This window comes from Struthio camelus, chromosome 18, assembly GCF_040807025.1.
Source record: "Struthio camelus isolate bStrCam1 chromosome 18, bStrCam1.hap1, whole genome shotgun sequence".
In the NCBI taxonomy this organism is placed as follows: domain Eukaryota; kingdom Metazoa; phylum Chordata; class Aves; order Struthioniformes; family Struthionidae; genus Struthio; species Struthio camelus.
The window spans coordinates 172760-190034 of NC_090959.1; the positions used below are offsets into that span (position 1 = coordinate 172760).

At 49.2% G+C, this 17275-nt stretch overlaps 1 protein-coding gene across 11 annotated transcripts in view; it reads left to right on the forward strand.

The window, feature by feature from the left end:
• EPB41L1 (erythrocyte membrane protein band 4.1 like 1) overlaps positions 1–17275 on the forward strand; it is a 95595-nt gene that overhangs the window by 5206 nt on the left and 73114 nt on the right. For 7 of the 11 annotated variants that reach the window (XM_068912075.1, XM_068912083.1, XM_068912084.1 and 4 more), the window contains exon 2: positions 5635–5684. The exons of 1 other annotated variant lie outside the window; for it this stretch is intronic. The gene's annotated coding sequence lies outside the window, so the exon portion shown is untranslated. Of the gene's footprint in view, positions 1–3544; positions 3677–5634; positions 5739–10514; positions 10825–17275 lie in introns of those variants that run through there. 3 more of the 11 variants (XM_068912077.1, XM_068912078.1, XM_068912079.1) reach the window with 3 other exon arrangements.

Below are 17275 nucleotides of genomic sequence, written 5' to 3' on the forward strand. Positions count from 1 at the left end.
CTCGACTCCTTTCTCTCTCTGTTCCTACTAACCCACTGCCTCAGCCCTGTTTGCTGACTAGCAGCAGAGCAGAGATGTGTGCTGGTATCCTTCGCTGCGTATCAGATGGAGAGAAAAACACAGGGTGGAGTCATCTCTCTTGCTGCACAAAGAAAACGTTGAGGTATCTTTTCTGCCTTTGCTGGATTTTTAGGTGACTGGGGAGAGATTAAAGAGGATCAGAGGATCTTAACACATTCACAGCCCCTTCCCACCTCGTTTTACTGCGAGTCTATTACTGTCATGGTATCTTTCAGAAGATATTTTTAGCTTTTTTTTTTTTTTTTTTTGTTAATCAGGCCTTTGAAGGGAAACATGTTTCTATGGGAGAAGCAAATGAACCATTTCACAGGATACTTTGTTATGGGCACGAGGACCTGGAATCTGATTGTGCATTTTTAATGACACATCCCTTTTGTAATCTTGTTTGCTGCAGTTAGTGCCAGCAGAAAGACTTCCTGGCTCAGCCAGGGGCAGCCAGGTATGCACCCTGGAAGGGAAGTGTGGGAGCCAGGATAGGGAGGACAGCAGGGCTGGGAAGGGGAGGATGGACTGGCCATTTGCATCCTCCTCTTGTCGAGCTACTTGGGGAGCATTTTGGGATCATGATCCAGGTGGACATGCTTCAAGGGCTGCAGTGCTGAGAGAGGTCCTCCAGCACTAGAGGGTCTCCTAAAGATCCAGGTGGGGAAGCAGTACTGCAATGAATGATAGACGCAATTAAATGCCCTAATTAGATGTGCTGTTGATCTAGTGCAGTTTCTGCTGGCAGGAGTTTCTGCCAAGCACTGGATGGCATGGCACCTGACAAAGCTCTGGGTTCCTCTTTTCCTTGGGAGTGGAACCTTCCAATGACCAGAGAGAAATCGCAAAGCTCTCAAAGTGGGAGAGCGGTGCTGTGTTAAGGTTTAAAGGATGGTCATATGGCTATATCTGCTGCTTGCTGTGGGAGGGTGGAATTTTGAAAAAGAATACAAAAAAAAACATTGAAGCTGAACTTTGGTGTGGGAAACTTCTAGCCTGCGTTTTCAGTGGTGTTGCCTTCTAGGAGAGATTTATTAAAAGTCCTGATAGATGAAGTTCCAGCAAAGAAGATTGGCCGGAACAACAGAAAACATCCTTTCAGCTCTGATCTGGCTCTGGGTATATGCATGCCTGAATATTCCCTCTGCAAATTCATTGGGTCTTTTATCCTGGTCACCAAAATGAGCTTTCTCATAGTATGGTATGAATGCATCCCTGCTGGTGACCTTGGTGTTGTGTTCAATGCAACTCTTTCAGCTGTCTGGAGATGTTTTCTGGGAGGTTTTGTAGGGAAATACAGCTAGCTGCGGGATGACTATGTCCGCATTTCAGCTGGTTTGTGGCAGGCATAGTTGGAAAGACTAAAGGAATTACAGGAGGAGAAAATGTAGTTGTCCATGCTGTGTTTTGGTTGGGATAAGGCGACTTCCACCATAGCTCTAAGTCTGCCTGGCCATTTTTGCACTGTTGCAAGAGCTTTAGACCTCAATCCTATCTCCTGTATGGCTATTGTTGGCTGCAGCATTCCTATGTATGCAGGCAGCTTCCCAGTTTAACCTTGGGGGCTGGACTGCCTGTGACGTTATGGTCCGTGGTCACCTCCAGTGCTGGCTGGGCTGCTCCTTCTCAGCTCACCAGAGCTGATGTGGTCCCAGTATGGGGTGGAGCCATGCACATCTGAACCCCTCCCTAGCTTGCTTAATGCTCAGCCAAGCTGCCCTGGGGCTGCCATGCTTCTCTATGCCATTTATGTTTCTGCTCTAGCAGACAAGCAAGGGGGATGGTGTGAATCCCTGCCCCCTTCCTTGCCCTTTGTTAAATTGATCAGCATCTTTGCAATGCACTGGCCTAGATTTCAGTGAGCTGGGCTCAACATACAGCTTCCTCCTAAGCCTAGTGAATGGCTGAGCCTGCCGGTGTTGCTGACTGGGATCTGCCCGTTTGTCCAGCTGCTTCATCTTCCTGGCTTCAGTCAGGTATCCCGGTGACTGCTTTGACAGCCAATACACATGCTTGACCATTGCAGGGTTGGGCTGGCTGTTTGCTATGGGATTGTGACAATGTGGGTCACTGTGGGATGTTTTCAAGCCCAGAGTAATCATCTCGGCTGAGATGGTGTGCACATCAACACAGTGCCGGGGAGAGATGCATGGCAGGAGATCTCAATGCAGTCTAGCACAAATTCGTGCTGGCAGGAGCATTATGAGGAGCTGCTTGTTTGCAGGGGAAGCTTTCAGGCTTGGGGAAGGATCTTGCTCCCAGTTGTCCATATTCTCAGAGCATTTCATTGATATGATATTAATTGATGCAGTAGCTCAGATCTCAGTGTCTCCCTGCTCGGAGACTGTTGAAATGCAGCCAGCCTCAGTAAAAACCACTTCACACAGCAGCAAAAGACAGGAAGGAAAGTCTGTGTCTAATTGAGAGTGCAGTGGCTTTGTTTGGCAGCACGTAGATACCAGTGCTGTAAAGCAGACAAGTTGGGAGTGTTTGGTGCCACCACCCTGCCTTCAGTGACTACATTCTCAGTGCTCCCTCAAAGGGTGGACACAATGCAGCCCTGGCAAGCTCTGGATCCTGGAGCTGCCAACACGATTCCCCTTTTTCTGGGTCTGAACAAAAGCCTGCTGCTCTCACAGCTGGCTGTTTATCTGCCTTCTGTCTTTTTTTGCAGGCACCCACAAAAATCACTGAGCTTGGGAGAACAGGAGCAAGGCCATGGAGGCTTGTCTCCATGCTGCACTGATGGAGGGAGCAGCTGGGGAAAGAGTCCCACAGATCCTTGTACATTTGTGTGACCTTGTCTTGGTGAGAGCAGGAGCTGCTGGTGTTTGAGTCTGCTCCCAAAATCAGCTTGGCCTGTTGGGGCATCTGTGCGTCCTTCCTGCTGGGAAAGGGCTGAGCTGTTTTCCTCATGGAGCCTTCTCTCGGGACTATCGTTTGGCTCATTAGCCTCTGGGCAGCTGCATCTGTTTGAGAAGAGGCAGATGAAGGGGAAAGAGAGGACCCCAGTGGGAGCTGGGATCAGTAGTGTGTTGGCACGTATGCAACAACATGTGAGAGTAGCCTCATGCTCCTGATGCCAGTGCCTGTGCTGCCAGTCGTGATCTGCATGCATCCCTTGACTGCTGTGCGCTCTCTGTGTTGGAGCAGGCAGGGAACGCTTTCTGTGCTTAGCTGTGTGCTTGTGGGAGTGTCAGGGGAAATGCTATTTTCAAGTTTGAAATAATAGCTGGAGCCCTGAGTTCAAATCCTATTCAGGGCTCTAGTACAAAGGCTCTTGAGCTGGCCTGCACTGGCCTCGAGATGCCTGCTGTTAGTTGCATGAACGGGCAGAGAACTGGGAGTTGCAGGTACAGCCAGTGCTGTCGCCAGCTGGGTTATTACTATGCTAATAGTGCTGTGTCTGGGAGTCCAGGTAATATTGTGGTGTTTGCCTTTGCACTGTGACTGACCACAAGTGTCTTGATCTTCAGGGTGGCTGAACTCTGGAACAGACTGCCCAGAGAGGTTGTGGAGTCTCCATCCAAACCCAGCTGAACACACTCCTGGACAACCTGCTCTAGCTGACCCTGCTTAAGCAAGGGGGTTTTGACCCACATGTTCTCCAGAGGTACTTTCCAACCTCATCTATTCTGTGATTCATTTGGACACAAAATATGAAGAGGGAGGTGTGCCTGGGTTTTGGTATCTGAGCTGGGCATCGCTCAACACTCAACCTGCCGCAGCCGATCATGCACTGTCAACTGTGGCGTTTGGTGAGTGCTGTAGGGAGCCTGCTGGCTGGGGCTGAGCCAAGCTCACTGAGATCCCTGACTCCCCAGACGTGTTTGGATACCTGGGTCTTGGCTTCGAGGATGCCTCACATTGTGTCCCAGCCTTGCTCCAGAATACAGCTAGACAGCAAAGCAAGTAAAACTGGTCTACAAAGTGGCTGTGAAAGAATCCATCCCCAGTGGATATGGATATACTGGAGTGTTTTCTGACTCTAGCATGTAATGAGGTTCTTGCAGGAGTTCTCTGACCATACTGAACTTGCATTTTTCCTGATGGGACAGTGGCAAACAGTTGGGGAAGGGGCATGGCATACCAGGGGATGCATGTAACTCCCTCCTCCTTCAGCTATAGTTCTCATGTAGATCATTCAGGGGTGAAATTTCTCCCTGCTCCAAGGTGAGTCTGTTTCCCTGCAGGTGCTGAAGCTCCTGGCCTTAATGTATCTGGCTGCTGCCAGATAGGACAGCAGAGGATCCTGCTCTCATTCAGAAGGGCAAGGTCCAGAGCCAAGTGCAGTAGCTGGCCCAGCTGCTGGGCTGTTGGAGATCCACAGTACTAAGGCTTGAGGAAATGACACAAGAAGGTGCATCGTGTTGCTGAGGACTCTGTCACAATAGAAGTGAGGCAGCTTTTGTGCACTGAGCAAGTTCTTGAGAAAGTAGCTGTGGATCTGTGTCATTCCTGAGGTGCCTAAGCCTGCCCTTAGCATCTCCATGCAGGGCAGGCTGTGTTGTATTAAGTACAGCTGATGGTCACTTATGTGGAGAGAAATGATTTCACTGAATCCATATGAGTTGTGGAACGAGTGAGGTCTAGGACCTTGAGGCTGGGTGCTCTGAGAGGCTTTCATTTAGCACCAGTACTTATGGTGCTGCATAGGCAGATCATCCTGCCTGCTTTGTATTTGTGCTTACCAGTGGAGGCAGCCACAGACTGCCTGTGGGCATGTCAAAGGTACCCTTGAAAATTAACCCTTGTTGTTAAAGCAGGACCTATCCTAGCTGCTCTGTAGGACATTGGTTCTTTCTTCAGTAAACGGTAGTGAATATTGGGCTTCAGCTCTTCCTTGGGTCTGATAGACTCTCCTTTATTTTTTTGTCACCCCATTTGATGTAGTTGTAAACTAAAAAGTTGTCTCTCAAACTGCTGTTGCAGAATTCAGTTTGCTGGGCGTTTCCTATTAAAACTGCCCATTTTACCAATGATATACCAAACCTGCCCGTCTCTTTGTGGATGGGTAAGGCAGGCTGGTTCCTTGTGGCTCATGCATCATTACCCAGCATAAGAATCCTGCAGACCAGATGTTGCCCTCAGTGACTCTGATGTGGGCTATCATTTTCAGAGGAGTCATGCAGGTGAAGCGTAGGGACGGAAGACAGTGGCATTACACAGATGGTCCTGAAATGAGAACTTGGGTAGCAATTAGCCATGCAAGCCAAGAAAGTATCCGTTTCGCTTCTCAGAGGTATGTTGGTTTTGCAGCACTGCCTGTAGTAAATATTTGCTTTTATCACTTGAATTAGCAAGGGCTGGCTCTGAACACATGCGGTGAGCAGACCTGCTGATTTAGAAGGTGCTGTTCTCACTTCAGTCTCTGAAAGCAAAGCTGCATATAAAGTAATCCGTAGCTGAAATTCTCTAGTGAGCGGATTTGTATGGAATCTAAATGCAGTGTTCGAGCAGTTAGGGCACCATCTTGTGATGAAATGCTTGGCTAATGTCCTTCTGTGTGCCTGTCGTCATTCTTAGGAGGATTTTTTTTTTTTTTTAACCACATCCAATTTTTCTTTTCAGGTTCTGAATTGTGCCTGAACAGAGTACTGAGAGCAGCCCCTGGAAGCAGCGTGAGTTTATCCTGAAAGCCTTTACTTTCCTTTCCAAATTCAACGTGAGGCTGAGTGAGTTTTTTTTTTTTTTTTTTGGTACTGCAGAAGAGTTGCACTGACTGGTGGCAGGAGATTGGAGGTGGTGTTGCAATATGAAAGAGGCTTGTGTGGTGAATGGTTCTTTACCAGGAACCCCCTGGAGGCTTGGAAATCTGGCCTGCTAACTGCTGAACTGCAAGACTGATGGGATTGGGCTTTTTATGTCTTTTGTGTGTGTGTGTTTTGAGGTTTTTCATATTTAGTTAGGAGTTAAGCAACAGCCCTTTTGCCAGCAGAAAGGCTCCTACCAGCTGTCCGAGTCTTTGCATGCTGACAAAGCTGTTCTTGGGACATCACACTTAGTGTTAAGTTTCTCCTTTTTTTTTTTTTTTTTTTTTTTTTTTTTTTTTTTGGCGCAAGGAATTTTGGGGAGGATGGTGTATTTGCAAACCAGCAAAACGTGACATTGCCATTTCACAAAATGCAATTTGAATTTAGGGTGTAGGTTCCACAGCTTCAGAAGGGGCTGGGCAAGGTTGGCATAAGACTTACTCCAGGAAAGCTGATACCACTGGCAGCTCAGAATGGAAGACGGTAAAGGAAAGCAGTAGATCTGAGATATAAAATGAAATTGTTGCAATGCCTGAAAGGATCTAGAGCCTCTTGGCCTGGGCCTTCATGAGAAGGCTTTGAGTCCTTGGGTGCCCCGCTGGCTGGATAGCTCTACTCTGCTCCAGTACCTTAGTGCGCAGTGAATTTGTACTGTGCAAAGACCCTGGTGCAATCCTTATGAACTCAGTTGTGAGCTTTCTCCCATGTGTCCTGCAGGCAGTGCAGGGATAGAGCATTACCTGTGAGGAAGACTCTAGATTCTGCTCTAGGTCTCTGACTTGCAAGCTGACCTTGGGAGGGAGGTCAGCAAAGTAGCAGCACTACCCCAGTTTCTAGCTCCAAAATGAGAGTAAGATATCATTGTCTGTAAAACAGGGACATCTGTTGTGAACTGAAAGCGTTTTGTTGAAGACATGCTGGTTGTGGCCGCTGCTGTTTGCTGCTTTGTGATAATCTGCAGCATCTCAGGTGATGTGCGAGTCCCACATGGGGCTGAGCCTCCCAGAGTGTTTCCAGCTTGCTGTGCAACCTGATTCCTCTCTCCACTCAGGGAGGGAACAGGCATTAAACTCCAGCCTTTGGACAGTGTGTGCTGTATCAGATGGTGGCTTGCGGCTCTCCCATGGCACTTCAGTCCTTTCTTATAGCTGTCCTGGGTTCTCACCTAGATGACAGAAGTGCATTGTTCCCTAGCGTGCTTGGTGTGCACCAAGTGGGGCTTGCTGAATCTGCTGCTTTCTGCTCCTCAAGCCCGGGACTGAATTCTGCCCACACGATGCAAAGGGCTTGGGTCACTGCCCGCTGTTGGTGGAGGCAGGTTGTGCTCTGGATGCAGGCAGAGGATCCATGTCTTTGAAGAGAGCTATAAATGGACTGCTGCAGATGTGGTCCTCGGGGCTAGAGATATTTCTGACTCTGAACGGGGCAGCTTGTTAATTTTTATAAGCAGTTTCTCATGAGTACTTCTAAGAGATCATCCCTTGAGGAAGGTGCTTTGCAGGTCCAACAAAATGCCAGCCTGGTCTGCAGCTCTGCTGCATCTGAGGGCGTGTTCTGTCTGCAGCAGGTCTGAAAAAGGAGGAAGAGGGCTTCACTGGAAACAGTAAGAGAAAGGAAAAGGACAGCATTTCTCATCTGGTCCCTTTTCGGTATGCCAGAGAAAAATTTGGGTGCTGGGAGGCCAGTTTTGGTGTTTAGGGGGAAGCAGAGGTGTAGTCTCAGCTCCAGCGCTGACTTGTGTGTGACTCTGCATCCCTGTGTGCTGCTGTGGGATGCTCCATTGTGCTGTGTATGAGGGGTGCGTTTCTCCCCAGTGCTGTGTAAGACAAGGGCAATTGGGATTACCCTGCAAAGCTGACTTCTCCTTCCTAGCTATGAGCACCTTTTTTCCTCCCTCCCTTTGGAGGCAAGTGTCTTTTCCCTTCTTGAGCATCTTGTACCTGTTCTGCATGAAATCCTTTCTTTTCCTGTATATTGTGGCTCTCCTTGACAAATACCAGAGAGCCCTACTGTCTTCTCTTCCCTGTCTCACTGCATATCTGAGCAGGGCTGTGCTTGAGGAGGGTTAGGAGGAGGAAGCTGTCCTGGGTGGAAGGATAGTAAAAATCAGATAAAAGGAGGTGAAGCTTTGATCATCTCTTTTGGCTGATGAAGAGAGAAGCTGAAAGATGCTCATCTGTAACCCTTTTGTACCCAGGAGATTGATGATTGTGATGGAGGCTGCATCCCCTAGCTTATTGCCCCGCAGGAATAGAAGAGATTTCTTGCATTTCTGGTGAGAGGCCATTCCTGCCCATTAGGGGATGAAGAGGAGTGGATTTACCAGCCCTAAAGCAGTCACCAGCCACAGGCTGTCTCTGCTGACAGGAGAGCAGCCCTTCCTTGCCTCTGCTGACTCCCATGGTGTCCACGGCCCTCTGCCAGTTTGTGAAGGTGCCTGCCGTTCTGGACGCAGCATGTGGGTCCCAGTGGTTGACCTTCCAGGCAAGGGGAGCCTTATCCTAGCCAGGGCCTGGGATCTTGCCTCCTCCCTGCTCTGTGGGGCTGGATAAACAGCACGGCTGCCCTTGTTGGGGCCAGGTAGTGAAGGGGCTGCTGAGGAGTTTGAGTCCCATGGGTGAGGTCTGCTAGTGGGGTGAGGAGTGGGGCGGGAGGATGGATGAAGAGCACAAAGAAACCACCTCTGCTGCTTCTCTGTGCTTGGTGTTGCCTTGCAGTGACTGCAGAGCTGGGGGTTGGGCCTTGGTACCTGATGATCCCCTTGCTGTTACTTATGACCTTAGTGTCCCCAAGTGCGGCAGAAGGTTGGTGGCCCAGGTCCAGTTGTGTTTGGTTTCTTGTTTCTCTTTTTTGCTTGTATCTCAGTAACAGGACTTCCCAGCTCAAGGCACAGACACACAAATGACTTGGAGAAAACACATGCACATTAGAGCAGAACTAATTTGACACTATCTGCTTGAGGCAACTCTGAGAAGACTTGCTGAGCCATGTAGCATCAGCTGCTAGGGAAAGCACAGAGCCCAAGGGCATGAACTCCAGTTAGGGCAGGTAGAGAGCCTTCCTGTCCCATGTCACTGGTACAGCACAGGTAGCCTGGGCAGGCTGCCACTTTGTGCTGAGGGAAGTATTCCAATGCTTCTGGAAGGGTTGGTGATAGTCCTGTCTTGACGTGTTTATCATCCTATGGATGAGCCTCTTATCTCTGGTTCATTCTGCCACTCCCTCACAGCTGAAATATCCTATCTCATGAATGTCGCATAGGGTTTGCTATTGGATATTGGCAGGCAGAGATGAAGGGAAAGGGCTAAAGTCTCCTTGGTAGAGTTTCCTCTGAGGAGATGGTTGTTCTCCTAGGAAGTGGTGCATAAAACATGATTTTAACCTTGGAAGAAATGGCACTTTTTATCTACTGCTTTAGACCCTGAAGAGGATTATTTGGGGGCTACAGATCAGCAAACTGTTACTGTACAGCATTTTCTGGCTGACCTGCCCAAGAGCTTGAGACTTCCTTGAAGAAGAAAGAGAAGATAGTAGAAGGCTGGGTTGAATATGTGCCTGAGCTGGGCTCCCTTTATTGGCTCCTCTGGCTATAGGTATTCTCTTTACCTATAGCTTGCTCAAGCTACTGTTCCCCTTCCACCACTCTGCTTGTAGGTTGGACTTGTAGTTTCCAGGATGTCTTATCCTATGTCCTTGCACGTAAGGCATCTCATCTCCATTGGCTGCTACATCCCAATGCAAGGCAGCTAACCCCATGGTCCATGCTTTCCTGTGCTTGCTTTTTCATGTGAGCAATTCTGTAGTTGCTGCAGAGGCAGCAGGTGACTTGGAAGTGGGGAGAGGAGCTGCTCTCTGCAGTCACCATCCAGAGGAAGAGCGTTCCCTGATGATGCATGGTCCAGACAGTTTGCAACACTCCTTCCTGCTTCTGATGTGTGGCCGAGATGTCTTTACTTGTCTGGTGCTTCTCAATGAGTCAGCTGCCCTCCCTGCTGTCGCATTGCATATCTGCTGTGGGGTGAGTTGAGAGTCTTTGCTTTTCTTTCCTAATGCACTAGTTTTGCTCTTTGAAAGGGCTCAGAAATACTGTAGTAGCCTTTGTTTCAGTTGGCCTCCCTCTGCTATAGCTAAGCTTTTAACATTAGGCACCTTCTGTCTTGTTCATGTAACATCTACTTTGTTTGCGTGCTGCTACTAAGCAGCCCTGATCTCCACTCTGATGCCTTCCCTCTGTGACCTGTAGAGCAGGAGGGAAGGAAGGGCTGCAGTACCCCAGGGCAGAGATGCGTGATTGCTGTGTCTCCCTGGGGAGCCTGGTCCTCACCTGTACTGATGGCTGCAGACTTTCTGGCCAAGGTATTTCTCAGGCCCAGAAGGGGCAGTGGGAGCACCAAGGCCTATGAGATGGCACACAGGGGCCAGCCAGGCAAGGCCAGCTCTGCACCCAGGCTGCCAAGGACACAAGGGAACTCCATCCCCAAAGCAGAGTACCCAGCACTGCTAGGACTTGGCACTGAGAAAATGTAGCCCCAGTAATTCTGCTTGCAGCAGTTTCTAAGGGTGGTGAAGCACCAATGAGCACAGAGCAGCTGCTGAGGTTGCTTCCCAGTGCCTCAGGCCGGATTAGCTCCTTACTGTAAGTATTGGCCCAGAACATTGCACTAATCATCTCTTTTACACCCTCACTCTGTTTTACAGATCACTTGAAAAGATGAAGCTGCTCTTGCCTCCCTGCTATTATTACACTTCCCCATGCAGCAGAGGGAGCCTGGCTTGGAGCTGGCTGGCCCAGGGAGCACTGCCAACCACCTTACCCTGGAATGGTCTGCAGGCAGCCCAGAGGGCAGCCCTCTTCCTTCTGCAGGAGCTCGTGGCATCACAGATGTTCTCTCAGAGGTGGCAGCCCTGCCTGGGCTGTGTGTGGGGCCCAGTGCTGTGCCTGCTCCCTGCAGCCAGATGAGGGCTGCGGGTGCACTTCCCTCTTGATTTGGCGCTCATATTCACTGTGGTATGTGCCTTGGTCAATGAAGCTTGCTCTCTGCAATCCCAGCTGCTTTGGCCTCATCTGAGCAAATTACTTTGTGGTATGTGGCAATGCGTGCCCTGAAGGTTGATGAGAACTCTGCCAGCTCCCTCAAACTGAGCTTAGGAGAGAATGGCTTGTGGCCAAATATCCTGCTTGCTTTGACTGCTACTCTTAACCTCCTCTGTATCATGTTGGTTAGTAACCAGACTTACTCCATGTTATGTGATAGCTGGGATGCACGTCTGTCTCTGGCCCTCTCTCTGGCTGGCTGTTGTAGGCTTAGCTGCCTGAGATCAGTACTGAGGCTGTAATTTTGCCCCAGCTTTGGGAGTGCTTTTGGTGCTGTCTGCTCAGGTGGCAGGAGTTGCTGCTTTCCTTTGAAGGTGATGCTCTGCTGCTCTGACAGCTGTGCACTCACCTCTGAAGTGTTTGGCAGATCTTGGTATAGTTGAGAGCTCTCCGTTCTGGAGCAGTACACCACCTGGGCCACTGATTTTGGCCAAAGGTGTGAAGGGCTGGGACAGGCCTTCCCAACTGGTGATCCCACAGAAATAAGATTGAAAGGAAGACCTATCCGTCCTCAGGTCCCTCTAGAGCAGTGTCTGCCACCTGGGACTAGAGTTTCAGCAGTTCCCAAGGGATGGAAAGCTGTAGGCAATGTTTGAGCAGCTGTAGTCTGGGGTGCAGAACTGCCGGACTTGCTCCCAGGAGTGGGTGTTGAGCCTGAACCAAGTGCAAGAGACCACCGCGGCCTTGGTAAGGGGATGCTCTGGGGCACGGTCTTAAGGCAGACCTTGCAGTAGGCAAGCGCTGGTGGTGACAATTCTCTGGACTTTCTCCAACCCTGCTCCCCTCACAGCCCTTGCTCCTTTCTCCTTTGTTCTGGACCAGGGGCTTTTCATTTTCCTTTCTTGCGTTTTGTCCCTGTGGCTGAAGGGGTTAATGGAGCATTTGGGCCATTTCCCATCATCAACAGATAAAAGAGCTGGCTGCTAAAAGCCCCTCAGTGTGAGGTCAGCAGGCTCTGGGAGGACCTGGGGGCGGGGGGAGAGGACTGTTGTGCTTGTTGCAGTGTGCTGTGCTCATGTGCATCCTGCTGACAAGCCAAGCTAGAGAGTGCAGGCCGGAGATGCTGGCCCCTGCCTGACTCCCGCTGTCTCCCCAGTGCCAGCCCAGGGGATGCTCCTTCTGCAACAGGTGAGTTCTTCTGACTCTACGTATGGTTGCTTCCCAGCCTGCTGAGAGAGAGGGTCCTATTACCTTCTCTACTGCAGTGTTGCTTGGGGACCCCTGGAAAGGGTCAGTTCTCCATTGAGCCATGTGCTGCCCTGGGACTCAGGTCTTTGTTCATATCTTTGCTCACCTGCAAATAAGGTAGGACACCTGGGTATGGCAATGAGGAAGCCATCTGGCAGAGGCCTGGAAGGAGCTCTGCACTGTGGTGAAGAGTAGTTAGAACAGGGAAGCATCTTAACGGACAGCGAATGAGGTGGGAGCAGGAGGTCAGGTCTCTTACAAGTGCTATGTCATGTGGGGGACACTTATCTTGCTCGCATGTGCCCATAATGGCTCAATGGCTGTTTGAGGGAGCTGATGCTGTGCTCCTACGTGTCTGAGATAGCATTCATAGCTCCATGTGCTTCTGCTTTGTAGACCCCACCATCCTCCTGCCAAATCTTAAGCAGCACCTGGGAAACCTCCTCAGCCCTGATTTGCAGGAGCGAGTGTGAATGTTACATGCTTCCCAGAGTAGAGCTGTGACAAGTCTTTTTCCGCACTGCAGGATTATATTTGAATCATAAATTTCAGACGAAAAGGGCAGGAGGGCAAGAGAAGGGAAAAGGCTGTTATAATCCTATTATGGATTCAGCATGGCTTCTTCTGCACAAGACCACTTGGCTGCAAGTAATAAAGTACTGTTATCAGTGTTGCCAGGGTAACGGGGATGTTCAGCCCAGTAGGGAGATGTCGCTGGTGTTGCAGCCGTGCTTTTTATGAATTAGAGTCCCATCCCTTTGCTGTTCCCAGTGTGACTGCCCAAATGGTTGTTTCCAGATATCACTGCCAGAGGACGAGTTGGGCTGTAATGCTGTGCATGTCTGAAAGCTTCCAGCAGGATGTCCCAGAGTGCCTGTGGCTGTGTTGGTGATGGAGACCCTGTGAGGGCGGCTCTACCTGCATGGGCTGAGGCTCGGGCTTTCGGAGGCATGGCTGCCTTGGTGCCTGGGATGGACATCCCAAACCTGACAGGGGATCTGAGGAGAAACACTCATGGGATGCCAAATGAATGCAAGTGCTTCAGGAAAGCAGATCCAGGAGCCCATACCTCAAAGCTGTCTCCAACCAATTTTCTTGTGTTGGCCTCAAGGGCTTTTCTCCTGGCTGGAGAATTTGGTGCTGGCAGGTGGTGAGAGGCTTGCTTTTAGGTGATATATCAGAAGGGAGGTCTTTCCTCTGCTCCTCAGCTTTTCCATTTGGTAAATGAAAGAGACACATCCCTTTTTCTGGGAAATGTAGGCTTGTGACTTTTCCTCTCCTGGAAGGTAACCATCACAGGGCTGCCTTCTGTTGAGGAGTGACTAGGGAGCCAACCAGCTGTGACACGTGGTTTCGGGGTCTCCATGGGTCTTTTCATGTAATCCGGGAGGGAGATCTAGCTTGTTAATCTTCCCTCAGGGTGCTGGCCATGCCTGCATAGATGCATGGCTGTCATACATGTCCTCCACCTCTTCCAGGCAGAACTGTTGTATCTCCCTGATGTGTACTGAGCTCTGGGCCGGTCTTCAGTAGAGGCTGCCTGTACTTCTCCTCTGAGCACATCTTTCTCCTACCTGAAAGAGAATGATGTCCTGTCTGATGTGGCTGAAGATTCACTGGGAAGAGTGGTGTGACTCATCAGTGATGGCTGTCATTTATAAGAGACATATCTGGCTTGTTCCCCTTGTGCTGTGAGTCTTGTGTGCCTTGGAGAGACCGCTGGAGCCTCTTCCTCGTGGTTGACGGAGCATGATAGATCTTTTTGTGTGCTGTGTGGGGGCAAAAGCCAGCGCTCTGCTGTGTGCTCAGCCCCACCGCATGAGCTTAGGCTACTTGGTAGCCAAGCCGGCTGTTGGCAGGGCAGGGTAGCGTGGGACAGAGGTGTTGGGCTGTGGTAGACCTGGTAGAGGCTTCTTGTTTTCAGCAAGTTACTCAGTTGGGTGAAAACTCATACAGGAGCATTTACAGGGTTAACTTGTGTTATCCTGGCTGAGGCGGGCCTCTGATTTAGCTGAGAGGGCAGGGACTGCACCAATCTGTGCCTAAGTCCACTTGGCACAAACCACACTTCAACTGTCTGGTGTAATCCCAGAGAGGTGGTGCTAGAGGGCGGCTGTGCTTGGATTACAAGAACTGTCATCTATGACTGAGCTGTCCGAGGGCCCTGGAATGGGGATGAGAGTTGTCTTCTAGTTTTGCAGGCCTTAACTACAGATCTTAAGCTGAGTTTAGAAAATGTTTTTCTACCTGCCAGGTTGGGGAAATGACTGCCTGGCTCCTCTCTTAACTAGCACCTTTTGCATAATGTAAACTTTAGCCTTTCTGTTGATTGCTCCAGTGGTAAAACATGAAATTCTCCCTGTGTTTATGCCTTGGGCTTCTGGGATGTACTTCCCCACTCTAGGAGCATCTCAGCTATGACACCAGGCTCTGGTTCTGGTTGTGAGAAGGGTTCCTAGTCCCCAAGGTCAGATCACTCCACAGAAAAGTCCTGTACTTGATTATGGGATTCTGTGCCTTGCTGCTTGGTCTGATGCACCTATGCTATTTCATGGGACTTCTCTGCCATCCCGTCTGAGTTGGACAGGAGGAAATACTGATAATCTAATCCCTTCACAGAGGACTCTGCCCTCTTTGCAGTTTGGGTCTCTGCCCTTGGGTGTGGTGGAAAGGAGAGGTTTGTTTATTTGTTTTTGTTTTTTTTTTTTTCCTTTTAACCAAGTCTCCAGCCCTTCCTTCTGTTGTCATTTAATGGTCCAAGTTCCCTGAATTCCTGTCACTTGTCCCTGGGGGAGAATTTGAGGCACACCAAAAGAGGTTGCTAGGTTAACTTCTACAGGTGCTAAGCATATATCCTTTGGGAGCTGGAGGTATAAACAGTGAAGAAAAACAACCACTAAGGATTGTTGAAGAGGTAAAGTGGAAAAGTTGGATGAAAGTAAGGGAAACCTTAGAATATTTGCTTGCCAGAAAAGATATCCTCCATCTGGGCTGGGAGGCCCACTGACATGATGGGTACCTGCAAGGAAAGACTCTCTCCAGGTTAAGACCTGCCTGCATGCTGTATGGGAGAAAGCAAGGCTGGAGTGGGTTCTCAGGGCATCTCCCATTTCTGTCTTGGCATGGATTTTTAGATCTGTTTATCAGGATTATGTCTGTGCATAATATAAATGACTCCACTTTCCATTCTGATTCTACCCCCTAGGGCATTTCTTCTCCTTGCTCTGAAAGAGCACTCCTCTATTTCAGTGCAAGCTTTCTGTCTGTGACTCTGATTCCCTTCCCCTTTCAATAAGGGAATAATCACTTTAATCCAACTTGAAAAGGGTCGTTCCTGAATCCTGTTTCTGGAAGTGTGGCTGGCATCAGTGTGTGTGGAAGATGGAGAAGAGGTGTCAGGAAGGAAGAGAACTAACATTAAGCAGCAAATGATGTCGGATATTGCCTGGCTTCTTAGTTAGGCGCCTACGAATGCATCCTGGGCATTAAGTGTTCACTAGGTGTTAGCTGTGCAGGTAGAGGACCTGCACCCACCCAGCTGCAAGACATGAGTGAAGCACTGGTCCTGGGTTGAGTGTTGTTAAGGGCTGACTGGCAACACTTGAAACCTGCCTGAGGATTGGCCTTCATTTAAAAATAAAGTAAAATTAAAAAAAAAAATTCAAAACTTCATGTTTGGGAATAATTGAAAGCAAATGGAATGAAATCCAACTGGTGGTATTGGTTGAAGTCTCGAGACAACTTCAAACTAGCACTTGGAGAGGTGTCAGGAGCTCAGTCTCTAGCAGAGGCTGCCTGCTTTGCTTAACGGTTGCCTAGCTGCACGGGGGAGGCATGATGTGGGCGATTCCAGCATTAGCTAATGAGCCTGCTGTGGCTCCTGATTGGTACCTGGGCCCCACTGGTGCCTTTGACCAGTCCTTTGTGCTTATTATTAAACCTGCATTCAAAGCAAAATGTGTTTTTTTTTTTGAGCAGGCTACAGTAATTATTTTGTTGCACAAAGCATCTCCTTCCCACGCCTTAAAAAAAAAAAGCAACAACAACAAAAAAACTGAGGTATTCTACTCTGCTTCAATGTGAAAGCTTTATTTTTTGATTTGCCCTGGTGAGTGAGCAGGATTGGTGAGCGAGCAAGATGTGGGAAGCTGGGTTATATGGATGGGATCTCTTTTCAGAGGCGTGTCTGCAGACCAGCTTGGGCTTCTTTAGCCCATGGGGCCTTTGTCCGTTGTCCTGCTGACATGTACTGCCTAGCTGCAGCGTTGGGAATAAAGTAGTATTGCAGGTTTAAAATTAGTGTTCTCTGAAGCTCCTGATACTATTTAACAAGTCTCTAGGACAACGTATTTGCAGTCTTACTGATGTCTCACAGTAAATCTGATGATTAATCAGATTTTTAGATGCCAAGTCAATGAAGAAGCTTGCTTTGCTCTCAAACTTTGGTGAGCACCCTGCACCCGTGACAAGTTGAGCCTCTGCTGTAGACACCAATGTCGGGGATTGTTTAGAGAAACCCAGAAGGTTTAATTTCCAACCTTTCTTTTCCATGATTAACATAGTAAATTACTTCTCCTCTTTCCCACCAGCTAATCCGTCTTTGCTCAGAAATGGGCTGAACAGCAGCATAAATTGCAGGCACCACCAAAAAGATGTTTACAAGAGCAATTTTTTTTCTTGAACTCAAGTTCTTGCCTGTTTAACTTATTGATTTACTGCTTTTCTTACTGTGAACTTGCAGCATTTTTGTCCCTGCAAAGGAATTTTGAGCTGTTTGGAGGAATTTCCTGAAGACATCGGTCTGTATCAGTTAGGAAGTAACAGTGCTGAGGTTTGTGTTTTGCCCTGCAAGCAGAGCAGTCTGGTTCTCCTGCCCTAGAGGCTCAAACCCTTGGGGGATGGCATGCTTGGCCAAGAGCTGGGCAAAGGGAGGGAAAGGGAGGCAGGTGCTAGCTAGCAGGAGGGCTCTTTCCCCAGGGTGGCTGCTTCTGAATTTATGAGGATTTGCAAATGCAAAAAGCCTGTCTGTCTGCCTGGTGGTTGTAGCTTGGGGACTTGAGAGAAGAGAGCCAAGTTGTAAAGGTTAATCCTGGCCATATCTCAGGGGTGAGCGCAGCCATGTCAGTGTCCCTGTGAAAGCTGGTTGTGTGCTGTTGAGGGAAATGCCTGTAGCTGC